Source organism: Nothobranchius furzeri, chromosome 7 (genome assembly GCF_043380555.1).
Source record: "Nothobranchius furzeri strain GRZ-AD chromosome 7, NfurGRZ-RIMD1, whole genome shotgun sequence".
Classification (NCBI taxonomy): Eukaryota; Metazoa; Chordata; class Actinopteri; order Cyprinodontiformes; family Nothobranchiidae; genus Nothobranchius; species Nothobranchius furzeri.
The window spans coordinates 48,099,178-48,112,817 of NC_091747.1; the positions used below are offsets into that span (position 1 = coordinate 48,099,178).

A 13,640-nucleotide genomic window follows, 5' to 3' on the forward strand; every position below is an offset into this window, starting at 1 on the left:
GGTCCCCAGCAAAGTGTGAAATTGAAATTTCCCCCTCAAGAAGTCGTGATTGATGAAGAGGAAATGTTACAAGCTTCTATCTGAAGTATTGTCTTTTTCCTTATTACAGTTGAACGTGTATTATCACTAAAGACCATAATTATTACAGAATAAACGTGTATTCCACAGATGAGAATGTTTTTAAAAGTGCATCACAGATGTGCAGATGCAACTCATTGTTATCACTTGAAAAAGGAGATGATCTACATCATTTATGTTCAGACTTGAACCGGCATGAGGTCTGTTTTCAGCTATACAGATTTAAAAAATCACTATAAATAGATTTTTTATTAAATGCTTGAGGCCTGTCATGGACATTTTGACACCCGACTTTAAGGCACAGTTTATAATATTTTTACTTTCTCACCAACGTCCATTCCAAATATTAGCTTGAAAATTTACATAATATGTGATCGACACTACATAGTCATGCGCCATCTTGAAATACCATAGCTTCGCATTTGCACTTTGACATGAAATTCCCTTCCCTCTATTGTGCAGGGGATCCTTGGTGGTTTGGGGAAAATCTGCTGCTTCCCCTTGAGTTGCTTACCCTGCTCTAACCGCATGGGATTGCTAGCTTGAAAGCTGGAAGTCATTTATAACTGTGGCAGTGAGTGCACGGAGTCGGGGAGAGGGAAAGTAATGCAGCAGATGTGGTAGAAGAGATGTGGCAGATGCGCGGCAGCACTGCAACGAGAAGACGCAACTGTTACAAACGACTGATTAGACCCGTTCTACATATATTCACAGGGCATGGACAGAGGGACACTTCCTGTAGTAAGCAACAGAAACAGTACATACTATGCACAGATAATTGAAAGTGTGTGTTTATTGTTTTTTGTGTGTGACCCTCAAAGTAGCTGTCAGTGCTACAGTGTCTCCCTCTTCCCCGTAGCCGTGCGAGCACCGCTAGAATGACACTTGCCTTTTTGATGCATGTAGGCTACCGTAGGTGTAATACCTACTCTGAACTGCATGGCGCTAAAGAATCAAATGTTTACACACTGGAGCTTTAAGAGATTTAAAAAAACTTTTTGTATCCATAGCAGGGCTGGGCTATAAATCGAAAATGTATCGTTATAAAAATTTCGGACTCTTATCGAGATAATTTTTCCCATTTAAATAAATTTTATAATTAAAAAAATGAAAAGGTGTGTGTAGGCTAGCAAGTTTCATGTTCCTTTAAGAAGCTGTACCACCTTGAGTCACATGAAAATGTGACTCAACATACCGTAGTACAAGTGACAGCTCCATCTAGTGGACAACTTTTGTTTCTGCGCATACCTGTAGTTATCGTCCATTTATCGTTATCGAGGTGAAATCCTCAATATATAGTGATATTGATTTGAGGCCATATCGCCCAGCTCAAATCTGTAGTATATAAATAGTCTGTGGTGTACTTGGGGATATGAGAAAAAATATATAATTAGTGTCAAAAAAAAGTCTTAATGCAAAATAAAAATAGAGTTGTCAAAGTTAACGTGTTATTATCATGTTAACACATTCATTCATTAACTATGACAAAGTCTATTTGCTTATTAACAGTTTTTTTTTATTATTAATTTGAAAGTTTAAAAACTTGCGAACACACATGCTATGCGCACACACTAAACACCAAGCGCATCAATATGATTTAAGGGATTTTCCTGTAATTTAATAACAGCGTCTGCAATAAGAGGCAAATAATTCAAACCACTAATATCTTCTTTAGCTTAGGTATCATTGCTACGCAAAGCTTTTATTGCCCAAATTTCCTGAGACAAAACTGGAGATTGACTCTGGTGATAAATGATAAAATCCCATTTTCTTGGGAGTTCCAAATTTTCATGTTACTTAGAATTTTTTTAATTATTTACTGCCTATTAAAAACATGGATCATTTTCTTTTACATTTACATGAAATAAAAATATTTGCAAATTAAATAAAAAAAATGATGTGGCTGTACTTGTTTCTATGTGAGACCCATTTTCATGCAACCGTTCTACTTCCACCTGGCGTGAGTTGGACAGACCAGCATCTGCTTTGTGCCCCTACACGCCACCTTCCTCATCACCTTCATGGGACACCAGGAAATAGACGCTTTTCAGATTCGCTAAAAGCCTAATAATCATTCCGGTGTTTTGATTGGTTTGTTGTTCGGATTAATTTTATCTGCCATGAAGGATGACGGTGTGTGTTCAGAAGGTCAATGATTTAGCTTTCGGTAGAAAGAGACGGGTGAAGATGATCTGTTCACTCTGTTTGTCATCACTTCAATGAGATGAAAATGTCCCCCCCCCCCCCCCCCCGAAACACCTCAAGGACTTGACATGCTAGATTAAAGTAAGCACAAACAGGCTTAAAATGAATTCTGCACATCCCCTCCCCTCCCTTTCGTTCTGTTTGCAGCTTCCCAGAAGGCGGGGTTTTGCGGATCAAAACCAACATGTTGATGCTGTGATTTTCACAGCAAAACAAAACGGGGCTTAGCTGATTATGCACACACATTTTAATGTCTTTAATCCAACCAGTCTGGACGGGGTTTTCTTCTTGGGTCAACTTAAAAGCAGAAACTGTTTTAAATCACTCTCTCTCTTTCTCGCTCTCTCTTTTGAAGATTTATGCCCTGCACCGTCCCCAAGCATTTCAGTAGTAATGAAACACACAGTGTACTCTAAAGTGAGTGCGGGAAAGAAGAAAAAAATAAATAAATAGCGGAGAGCAACAGCACAGCATGAGCACATGGCGCCAGGACCAGCACATTAGCCACCGGGGGACCATAGGAGTGTTTTGATGTGCTGTGATGAATTCTCGATCGCTGAATATGTTTTTATTTGATTCCAGGTGGAGAAATGTGCACACGCACACGAACACGACGGTGGAATTGAGAATGGGAGAAAAAAGGATGCCAAAGATGAAACAATAAAACGGGTGAGTCTCAAAACACCTTCAACTGCAACTTTATTCATGCAGAAATCTGTGGTAATAAACTGCGTAGTGTTAAAGAGCACCGTGACACGTATGACGTCACTTCTGTTAAGTTCCTGCGCTCGTGATTCAACTCTGACCTTTAGAGAGGAGCCTCTTGTGGCGTCATAAACTCACAGCATGCCGTCATGGGAACACATCCGTCAAGGTTGATAGGCGGCCATCAGCACCAGGAGAAACGAGACCGAGAGACACTAAGTTATCACCAAGGGAGGACTGAATGGGAGAGGAGGATAATGGAAAAGATTCAGGAATGAGATGAAAAAGGGGAGATGATGTTTGTTTGATGATACTCGATGACAGAGCAGATGGCGGTGGTGGGATTTACACTTAAAAAAGGGCACACACATGCTCAATAGTGCGTAACAGTGCTGGACATGTTTCCTCCAACAGATATGAGCTTTAGCGCTCTTGCAGTGTGACACAGAAAGGATTTAGTGGGACGGTAATAAAAACATTAATACTTGCATAATCTGACACTATAATCATTGCTGCTTAGACTTGCTGATGGGTGCTTAAATGATCCATCCAGTTCACTGATTGTGTCTGAAAATGTGGATTTAAAAAGAAAGTTAAAATAAAATTAAATGCTGCATTTGATTTATTATATTTCAAAAATTACAGGTTAAACATCTTATTTCCTCTAAATATCCAATCAGTAGATCAAAGACTTTGATTTAGGAAAAGCAAATTTTTTATGTGGAATGTAAGGATTATTAAAGCACCTGTTTTGTGATTTGTGATCCTACTTTAAATGTATTTGTATTATTTTCCTTCAAATTCTTCTAGGTCAGCTGGACACACCATGAAACAGAAGAAGCAACTGCAGTCATGAGTCAAGATGATAAACCATGATGTTGACATAAAATAATTCTGAAAGCCAGAGAATCAGTAGAAAAAAAGCATTGTAAAGGTCAGTGACATATTTAATTGAGGTTTTCCTCTGTATTGTGATAAAAATCATATTCTTGCCAATACACACCCTTATAATGCTGCCAAAAATGTTCTACGAGTACTAAAGGAGTTGAAAGGATACATGTATGGAAGAAATGCAGTCTCACCAGAATTTGACTTTTTTTTAGACATCGCATTTTCATTCAAAAAAATTTGTATTTGATTTTTGTGTTCCTTAAAGTGACACTAAATAGTTTTTAAACTTTTAGCTAGGTTTTTAACTCAGTGATTGTTGAGTTAGAAACTTGACCAGTTTTATATTTAACACCACTCTGCAGCCCTCTACTAGACAGATGCTGCACATACCAGTTTTGTGGAGCTGGTAGGCGCCTTATAGGGGGAGTTCTTTACTTGCTTTATGGCTGTTAGCTGTTATGCTAGCAGTTAGCTTTTCCAGTTCACTGATCATCAATGAAAATCACATGTTGGCATCATGGTGGGGCCTGGAAATGAAAGCAAGAGAGTAATGTCTTTAGTGCTGAAGAAAAGGTCTACACTAGTTTGAGGGAGCTAAAGGAGGCTACAAAATCACAGACTGATAGTGACCTGGCTTTGTTGCTGCTGGACTTGAAGGTAAAGATATTTTTGTCCAATTGTGTGGATTTTTTACATTGTGGTTCATTTTAGTATTAGTTGGCTCTTGTTAGTTTTAACATTTTGTTAGCACTAGTAATTCCATTTTCAACCAGTAGGACGGAGGAGCAGGAAACAGCAAAAATTCAACAACAAATGAGGGGCCTTCCTGGTGAAACAAGCCAAAACAATCATCACTCGATCAAGTGACACTTCACTGTTGTCACGTGATCAGGGAAACATAATTTGGTTTGGCTAAAAGCCACTCGACTTGGTCAAGTGGCAATTACTTTGGCCTGGGTCAACAGGAGGTCCCCGCAGTTGTTGATTTTTGAAAATGAAATTCTGCAGTTAAATTCAAAGTTCAAATATGTAATTTCACAGAATAAAATTTCAAAAACATAAAATTTTAAGTCTAAAAAAAGTGTTATTCTAGGGACTCTATTTCTTCTATACATATGAAAATAAAAAGGACTTTATTGGTCCTCAAAGACATATTCAGTCCAATTTCCTTCACATCTACCAACAATGTTGATAGAAAGAGTGGGTTAGAAAGTTTGTGGGCTAGGACAACACATACAAACAAGATAAAACACCAAAGTTTTCACATTAGGATTTCAGCACTCAGTGGCTGCTTAATTGTGTTACTATAAAGAACAGTTTTACGTTATAATAGGTAATTAGGATGTGGTGCAGCATGCAGAGACTTTAGAAAACACTGTTATTTATTTTATAATGAGATATAATGTGTGACTTTTACGACTGAGTAAAACCAAATTAGCACAAAGGCTTTTGTTTTTATTCTTTCTAAATTTTTCATCCCAAACATTTCAACCGTCCAGCTGCTCATTCAGACACCACACCAACATGTTCTGCTGTCGCCAGACGAATGGAAAGCGAAGCACGTCTGAAAGGGGGCTTAAGTGTCAACTGGCTTTCACTGTCCAGACTAACTCGTCAGGGATGAGGAATTACAGCATGCTGTGATTGTATATCTGTTTCAAATGGGTCTTTGTTTGCACTTTAAAGACAGCCGTCAGTGTGTAAAATTTAAAGTCCTTGCAGTCTACAGAGAGATTTCATCACTTTATGGCTGATTGTGAGAAATCAAATTACCTTTGTCGAGAACCAGCCATCTTTCCAGTAACATTACTCACACACTCAATACTCTTGTCTTTTTGTTTTGTTTTTTAGTCATGACTCCTCTCCACTTCTTTTTTAAAGCTTAGATGCAGAATGAAATCTCCGTGTGCACTCCACTGCTTTAAAATGAAGACTAAAAGTCCTCATCCTTCACTCGCTCATTAGAATGGAAGAACAAAGATGAAACAGTGAAGTTTAATCTTTTAAATTGAGAATACCCCTGTATATCATCCAGTCTTATGGAGCTCATTGTGAATTGGTTCAAACTTTGTTATATTTTATTTCAACATATGCCAAAATTAGCCTACACTAACCCCTTCTTTCCACCGGAGCCGTCAGCAGCACGTTACTGCAGCAGCACGTCATAGCTGCTGATAGGAACCGCTGTGGTCAACAGAACCTTTTCCACCGGAGCCGTCAGCAGTGCGAGTCGGCCGCATCTCAGGAGCAGCATGTCGCGGCCCTTACGCGCCGGCTCTATTTTCTACGCGCGACGCCTCTGAAACGGGTCAAGTTCGACATTTTTGGGGAAGGAAAGACAGGAAATCGGACGCGGAAATGGAGCAATACTCCAGAGATTTTCAGAATAAAGAAACGTACTGCCTTCTGGTTGCTTTACTTTAAAAAAAGTTACTAACTGTGCGGCCCCGTGAGAAGTTATCATCTAGCTAGCGGTCTCCTTTGTTCAGGTCCGTATTGGCGATTATAAAACGGACAGAACATAAAACACAAACCTTTTGGAGCCATGTTGTAATTTTCTCCTGCTTGTTGTTGTGTTTACTGACGACGTCACTCGTGTGACTTCGTGCTCTGTCGGTGACAGCTGCTCCCCTGCTGCTTCGTGTTTCGTGGGAAGGGCCAAGCAGCAGCATACGCGAGCAAGACGTGCTGATGCAGTAACGTGCTGCTGACGGCTCCGGTGGAAAGAAGGGGTTAGGCTAAACTACATTAAATCACATAAAATGTCTCAACTAGCTAACCTTTTCTACTTCATGGTCAAACCAGCATCCGACTGTTGGAGAATAGATGGTAAGATAATGTAATAGGGTAAAACCCAGTGCATTTAACATAATGCTGCACTTTAGAAAATGGGTTGAAATATAATATAATATATTGGTGGGGCTGGGTTCCGACTATCGGCTTGTGGAGCTCTCGGGAGACCGATGTTTTCCACCCGTTTCTCCCCTCCCTGCAGCCCGGCGCATCTCTGTCTGATCGCAGCTTCTGTGTGCTGCGTGGACTGACGGCTGGGTCTCCCCACAGCTCGGCACATCTCTGTCTGATCGCGGCTTCTGTGTGCTGCGCAGGCTGGGATGGAAACCTTTCCACCCGGTTCTCCCCAGCGGCAGCTCTGCGCATCTCAGATCACAGCGGCGCTTGTCTGCTGTGCGGCTGCTGGCTTGTGGAGGTCTCGGAGACCTCTGTGTTCCACCCGGTTTTACCCAGCGGTCAGCCCGGCGTACCTCTGACTCAGAAGCTCTGGTGTTGTGCACAGTTAATTCCGGTTGTAGCTAGGTTGCTACCTCCGTTAGCTTAGCTCCCACCTCCGCATTAGCTTTGGGTTAGCTTCAGGTTAGCTTGTAGCTAGTTAGACCGGGTGTCGTCAGTTGATCCCAGCCTTACAGCCCCACCCTCAGCTCCTCCTCTCTTCCCTTTTATGGAATTGTCTGGGCTTGACGGAACCTGTGACACGGTCAAAATGGCGGTGGTGGCCACCTCCCATTTTAGCACAAAAACGTGTTATTGGAGTCTATGGAAACCCATTGTCCATATATGTGTGTCGATGGTCCAACCTTTAAAAAAAATAGAGTACTATTTATGTTAAACCACTGAAGCTGCAGTGTTAGTTTATAACATCAAGCTGCTTTCTGGGGTGTGTTTATGGAGATTAGGGAGCAAATGAGTGTGTAATTAGGGACTATCAGCAGAGGTAAATCTTGGCCGTTGTGGAAAGACACGAGGTCGATGCCGGTGATCACAGCAGAACACATCAGACACCCAGCAGCTAGAAATTGAGCAGCAATTGAGGATGAATCTTGAAGTAATGGAAGTAGGTGAGACAGTGATGGAGGATATGGTAAATGGTAAATGGCCTGTATTTGATATAGCGCCTTCTAGAGTCCTAGAACCCCCCAAGGCTGTTTACAACACAATCAGTCATTCACCCATTCACACACACATTCACACACTGGTGGGGATGAGCTACAATGTAGCCACAGCTGCCCTGGGGCGCACTGACAGAGGCGAGGCTGCCGAGCACTGGCGCCACCGGTCCCTCCGACCACCACCAGCAGGCAACGTGGGTTAAGTGTCTTGTCTTGCCCAAGGACACAACGACAGCGACAGACTGAGCGGGACTCGAACCAGCAACCTTCCGATTACGGGGCGAGCACTTAACTCCTGTGCCACCGTCGCCCCACAAACATATGTTATAAAGGGAGGTGTTTGGGGGTAAATGACAGGATCGGCTGATGGCTATTAAATACACTGACAGAATGGAAGTGTCAGATCTTTTTCACAGATGCACTCAATGGTACTCATCTTTTATACTCTCAGATTAAGTATATGGCACAGAAGGAGATAGTCTAATATAGAAATGACATACTGGTTCAGCTACGGAGCCTCAGTGCAAGATTTTATGATTATTTTTTGCACTGTATGAAAAGAAGAGGTTGAAAACACTCATTGCTATAAGTAGGTCATTGTTTCTACGATTCTCTTGGTGCTGTGATGCAACAATGAAGTATTGCATAAACTCTTTTGACTAATTATTTTCATCTTTCTGCACATGTTTAACCCTCCCACTGTCTTCATGGGTGACCCTGCGAGGAAAGTTGACCACTGAGCAGGATTGATGATTTATCCCTTGAGGTCCATGTGGCAGGGGTGATGCTCACTCCTCACCCCTGCCACATGGACCCAAGGGATAAACCATCAACCCTGCTCAATGGTCCAGTTTCCTTGCAGGGTCACACCCATTAGGACAGTGGGAGGGTTAAAGCTTTCGGTGGAAGTTTTGATTTTTTTAAGCGTTCTGCAACTTTTAGACTTAAAGTCAAGTCAAGTCAAGTTTTATTTGTATAGCGATTTACAGGTACAAAGTGCCACCATAGCGCTGCACCGAAAATTAAGAGCTATAAAAACAGAATTAAAATAAACTAATACACAATAAAAAAGACAACAAACTTTTTAGAAATGGTGGGAAGGAAAGGCCAAATCAGAGAAAAACGTTTTCCGCCTAACTTTAAAAACTGCCACCGAAGTAGAAGGCCTTACAGCAATTGGTAGCTCATTCCAGAGCTTTGGGCCTGCCACAGAGAAAGCCCTGTCTACTTGTATCTTTAGAGATGTTCTTGGCACTGAGAGCAGGATACGATTCTTTGAACAAAAAGCTCATACCAGGGGTATATAGTTGTAACGGAGTCTGCAAGTAGGATGGAGCTAACCCATTCAATGATTTCAAAACCAATTAAAGGAGAATGAATCTTAAAACGAATAAGGGGCAGTTAATGTAATTCAGCCAAGATTGGAGTAACATGATCAAACATGCTTTTACTACTAGGAATTTAACTGCCACGTTTTGCACCAGTTGTGGCCTCGCTATGGTGCCCTTGCTCAGCCCAAATAATACTGAAATGCAATAGTCAATGCTCGTTGTAATAAAAGCATGAACTGCCTCTAGATCATGTTGTGTCAGGAACTGTTTCACTTTTGCCAAACTGTAAATGATGAATGAAAAGAGGAGGAGACAACTCCATTTACATGTGCATCAAAACCCAACGCATTGTCAAGCTTTACTCCAAGGTTAACAACTGGTGTCTTAACCTGGGAATTTAAACGGTCCACAGTTGTGCGAAGTGGCGTCCATCTTTTCATCACTGAGGCACAAAATATTTCTCAGCATCCACCTCTTAACCACACACAAACGGTCTACCAGATTGTTAATTGAGGAATTTTTTTCTGAATCCAAGGGTAGACAAAGCTGACAATCATCAGCAAAAAAGTGAAAGCTAATGCCAAGCCTACAAAAAAATATTTCCCAGAAGATGGATGTAAATCAAAAACAGTACAGGTCCGAGCACAGAACCCTGTGGGACACCCCAGGGAAGATTGGAGAAGGCAGATGAAAAACCCTAACACTAATTGTTCTGTTGGCTATGTATGATCTAAACTACTGTAATGCCCAACCAGAGATCCCCACATATTGCCTATGGTGGTTGTGCAACCACTGTGTCAAATGCTGCCGTAAGATTGAGCAAAATGAGCAGAACAAAATTGCTGCGATCAGTAGCAAGCAAAATGTCATTTAAGACTCTCACCAGTGCTGTCTCAGTACTATGCAGCATTATAAAGCCAGATTTGAACATTTCCATCATTGTCACTCAGAAAGTCGAATAATTTTATATAGGCACATTTTTATAGTATTTTACTCAAAAAAGGAAGCTTAGAAATAGGTCTGTAGTTAGCTGGAAGGGAAGCATCTACTCCAGGTTTTTTCAAAAGAGGCTGGATATCCGCATTTTTAACTTAATCTAGAACTCTAGAAGCTATTCTATGATGAATTATCTGCAAAATTATTGAAGCAATCGCTGAAAAGCTTCTTTGAACAAGCATGGAGGGATGACGTCATCTGGAGAACAGCTTGGCCTTTTCTCGATCATTATCTTAGTTAAGTCATTCAGAGAAATCTGTTGAAACACACCCAAACCCCTAACAGCGGGCAATAGGGTGAAGACAAACAAATTTGTGGAGCAGGCAGGTGTTCTATGTGACGCTCTTATACATGCATTACGGCTGTTAGCGATTTTCTGTGCAGTTAGCTTCTTCTGTTCATCGATCGTCATTAAAAAGTACAAGAAGACGAAAAAGAATAACTTTGCTTCTCTGTTGGCATCATGGCAGAGCCTGGAAGTAAATGTAAGAGTAAACATCGGCGTGGCCTATACTAGTTTGAGGAAGCTGAAATCACGGGCTGATGATGACCTGGCATTGTTGCTACTGGACTTGGAAGTAATAATATTGTTTGTCCAATAGTGTGGATCTTTTTTGATTTGTAGCTTATTTATGTCACACTGGAAGCATCAGCGGAACGGGTTACTCGTAACTTTTGGGAACACAAAATCCCTCGAGACTTCCGCTATCCTCCTCACTTAACTCACAAGATCACAAAATCCCTCGCATGTATTCCACCTGCCATTAATCCAATACAAAGGAAGTCTTGTTTGATATTGCAGTTTTATGTCATTTATGATGTTGTTCCTCTCCACTGCCAGGATTAAAGCCATGAAAAACACACTGCTGCAATTCTCAAACGATGCTAGGAGTTAGGTCACACATATTAACGTCATTTACGTAGATATGCAATCACATCTCTGCAATAGTCTTTTATTTTGAAAATTACTGGGGGGTTTACATTGAACCCGTGTGTGATTTCCTGTCTAGCCCTATATGAACTGCAGAAATTGTTTTGTCCCAGAAGCGGCTTGCAGCAAAAATAGAACTCAATCCTATATTTAGTGTGCTGCTTCATGGGACGTGTCTGAAAATGTCCACGTCGCTGCTGGTTAGAACCTGACCTCATAGACTATAAGGGCTTCTGATTTGAAGCAGCAATGTTCTGCTGCCGTTCCACGCCACTGATGCCTCCAGTGTGAAGTAGGGGTTAGTGTTAGATTGTTGGTAGTGCTAGCTGCAGCAGGCTGCTTCTGTCATGTTCTGTGTCCCTCTGTCCCCAGCCTCCTCCTGTTCACACTCCAGGTTCTCCTCTTGTGTCCCATTGTGTTCCCCAGCCCACTCCAGGTTTCCCCGTAGTGTTTTCAGATTTAGAAATCCCGTCTCTGTTTTTCTTATGGTTGTCTGTTTTCAGGTTATAGGAGTTCACTTATGTAGTTTCTATGTAGATTTATTTTACCTAGTCAGTTTTCCCCACTCAGCTAATTAGTCTCACCTGATCCCTTCACCTCACTCCCCACACACCTGCTGCCTGTTTCCCTGATTGCTCCCTTCTGTGTATATAACCCTGTCTGCATCTTAGTATTGTGTTGGTTCATTGTAATTGTTAGCGTGTTCTGTCCTCCTCTAGTTACCCTAGTTCGTGCTCACGAGTGAGCTTCTGTGTGTTTGTTCTGCGAGTTTGGTATTAAGTCAGGTTTGTTTTGTGGACTTTGGCATATCCGCCTTTAAAATAAAGGAAGTATTCTCTCATCCCTCTCCTGCCTTGAGTCGTTCTGGGGATTCTGCATCTTGGGTCCTAACCTCCTGCTCTCACCATGACAGCTGCAGGGTTGTTTGCAGTAGTTGTAATTCCACTTTACACCAGTAGAGTAGAGAAGCATTAAACTGCTCTGTGTTACATTAATATGTTTTAGGTTTAAAGAAGCCTTTTTTATTTGTGAGCGCTGGAAAACATTCACTTGTAATCGTTCCTTATAACATCCAAGGTTCATTAATTCATATTAACACATTTGTGGACTTAAATGAAATCCTTTATTTCTCCTTTTTAATTTAAGATTAAATCTCCTGTTCAGAAATGAGACTCCTTAACTGGAGGTCTTAATGTCCGGGATAACATCTAATAAGCAGGAAGTTAATGTTCTTTAATGTGGTGTGTGTCACCCCGCTATGGCTATAAATTGGAAGGTGTTATCTGTGTGTACCTGGGCAAATTATGAAATGAGAAGCTAATTTAACTTTCTCAATGAGTGGCACATTTCAGTTCATTTGGCTGCTCATAAAACACGGAGCAACAAACCACCTCCAATGCCTTGTTTAAAACCCACAAAAGCAGCAGAAGTAATGCTGTTGGATTATGAGAACCATGGTATTAGGAAACAGCTCAGCTGTTTGGGTGGAACGTTTTAACCAACTGCGTAAAATATAACATTTACCTAAAGAACACTCAGGTGAACGTCAACGTCTGGAAACGCCGTTAAGCGTGGACCTACCATAAAAGAAAAGAACAGGACGTTCTGAAAGTTTGAGTAAGGATGCTTTGAATCGGGCGTGACCCAGAGGAATTGGTGGTTTGTGTTTTTGCAGATGCTCATTTCCAGTTTGAGCAAGGAGATTTTAATACACAGGAATATTGATTTAATTACGCTCAGATGGCCAAATCAGATGCGAGGAATTAAAGTTCTGTGCTGGCTAGTCCAATTTCAAGCAGCCAAACATGGCAAATAATAAACAAGACAGAATTAGAAATCGTTGTTGAAGGTGACTTTCTTCTTTTCTTTTATTCCTTTTTTATTATAAAAGGGTGCTCCATCTCTCTTGGGTAGCAAAACTATAGGCTTGAGTTTTTGATAGGCTTTGGCTGAGCTGGAGTTGACATGAAACATAGTGTCCATTGTGGGAGTTTACACATCCTCTTTATATTACCAAATTCTCCATGTGAGACCAGCAAGCTACATGCCGTTAGCGCTCACCTGCTCCAGCACTGGCTCTCTGTCCAGGCTGCATGCTTTGTTTGGGAGGAGATCCCCTCAGTGCATGTGCACGGGAAGCTGAAATAATGCCTCCTAGCCTCTCTCTGTGTGTCCAGTCTGTGACCGCGGGGGTTGAATTTGTGTTTGATTGTTTGCCTCGTGATTGTAAGTTTCGCCGTTGATATGAATCCACCAGCGCTCACGCACGAAGACAGAGACTTTGACGAATCCCCCCCTCCTCTTGTTCAGCTGGATCTCCTTCCCAGATCTGTCAAGCGTCTGTTGATGTGCCCTCAACGTGACATGCCACCCACGGCTTCGAAGACACACAAACCATCAAGCTCTCCCTCATCTTTGCACCAAAGTGCCTCCTGTTAACAAACTCTGACCTCTGCCCCATGAGCTAAACAACTTTAACTTCATAATCTGAATAAGTAAAAATTAAATATATGTTTTTACATTTCTACCTCTTCCTGTTTTCATTACATTTACAGTATTATGCAAATCTTAATTGGTATTGGGTTCTGCTGGCACACT

At 41.5% G+C, this 13,640-nt stretch overlaps 1 protein-coding gene across 6 annotated transcripts in view; it reads left to right on the plus strand.

The window, feature by feature from the left end:
* Positions 1 to 13,640, plus strand: part of dlgap1b (discs, large (Drosophila) homolog-associated protein 1b) — a 171,905-nt gene that overhangs the window by 86,069 nt on the left and 72,196 nt on the right. For all 6 annotated transcript variants that reach the window (XM_070553153.1, XM_070553151.1, XM_070553155.1 and 3 more), the window contains 2 exons: positions 2,866 to 2,952; positions 3,799 to 3,922. The gene's annotated coding sequence lies outside the window, so the exon portion shown is untranslated. The remainder of the gene's footprint in view (positions 1 to 2,865; positions 2,953 to 3,798; positions 3,923 to 13,640) is intronic.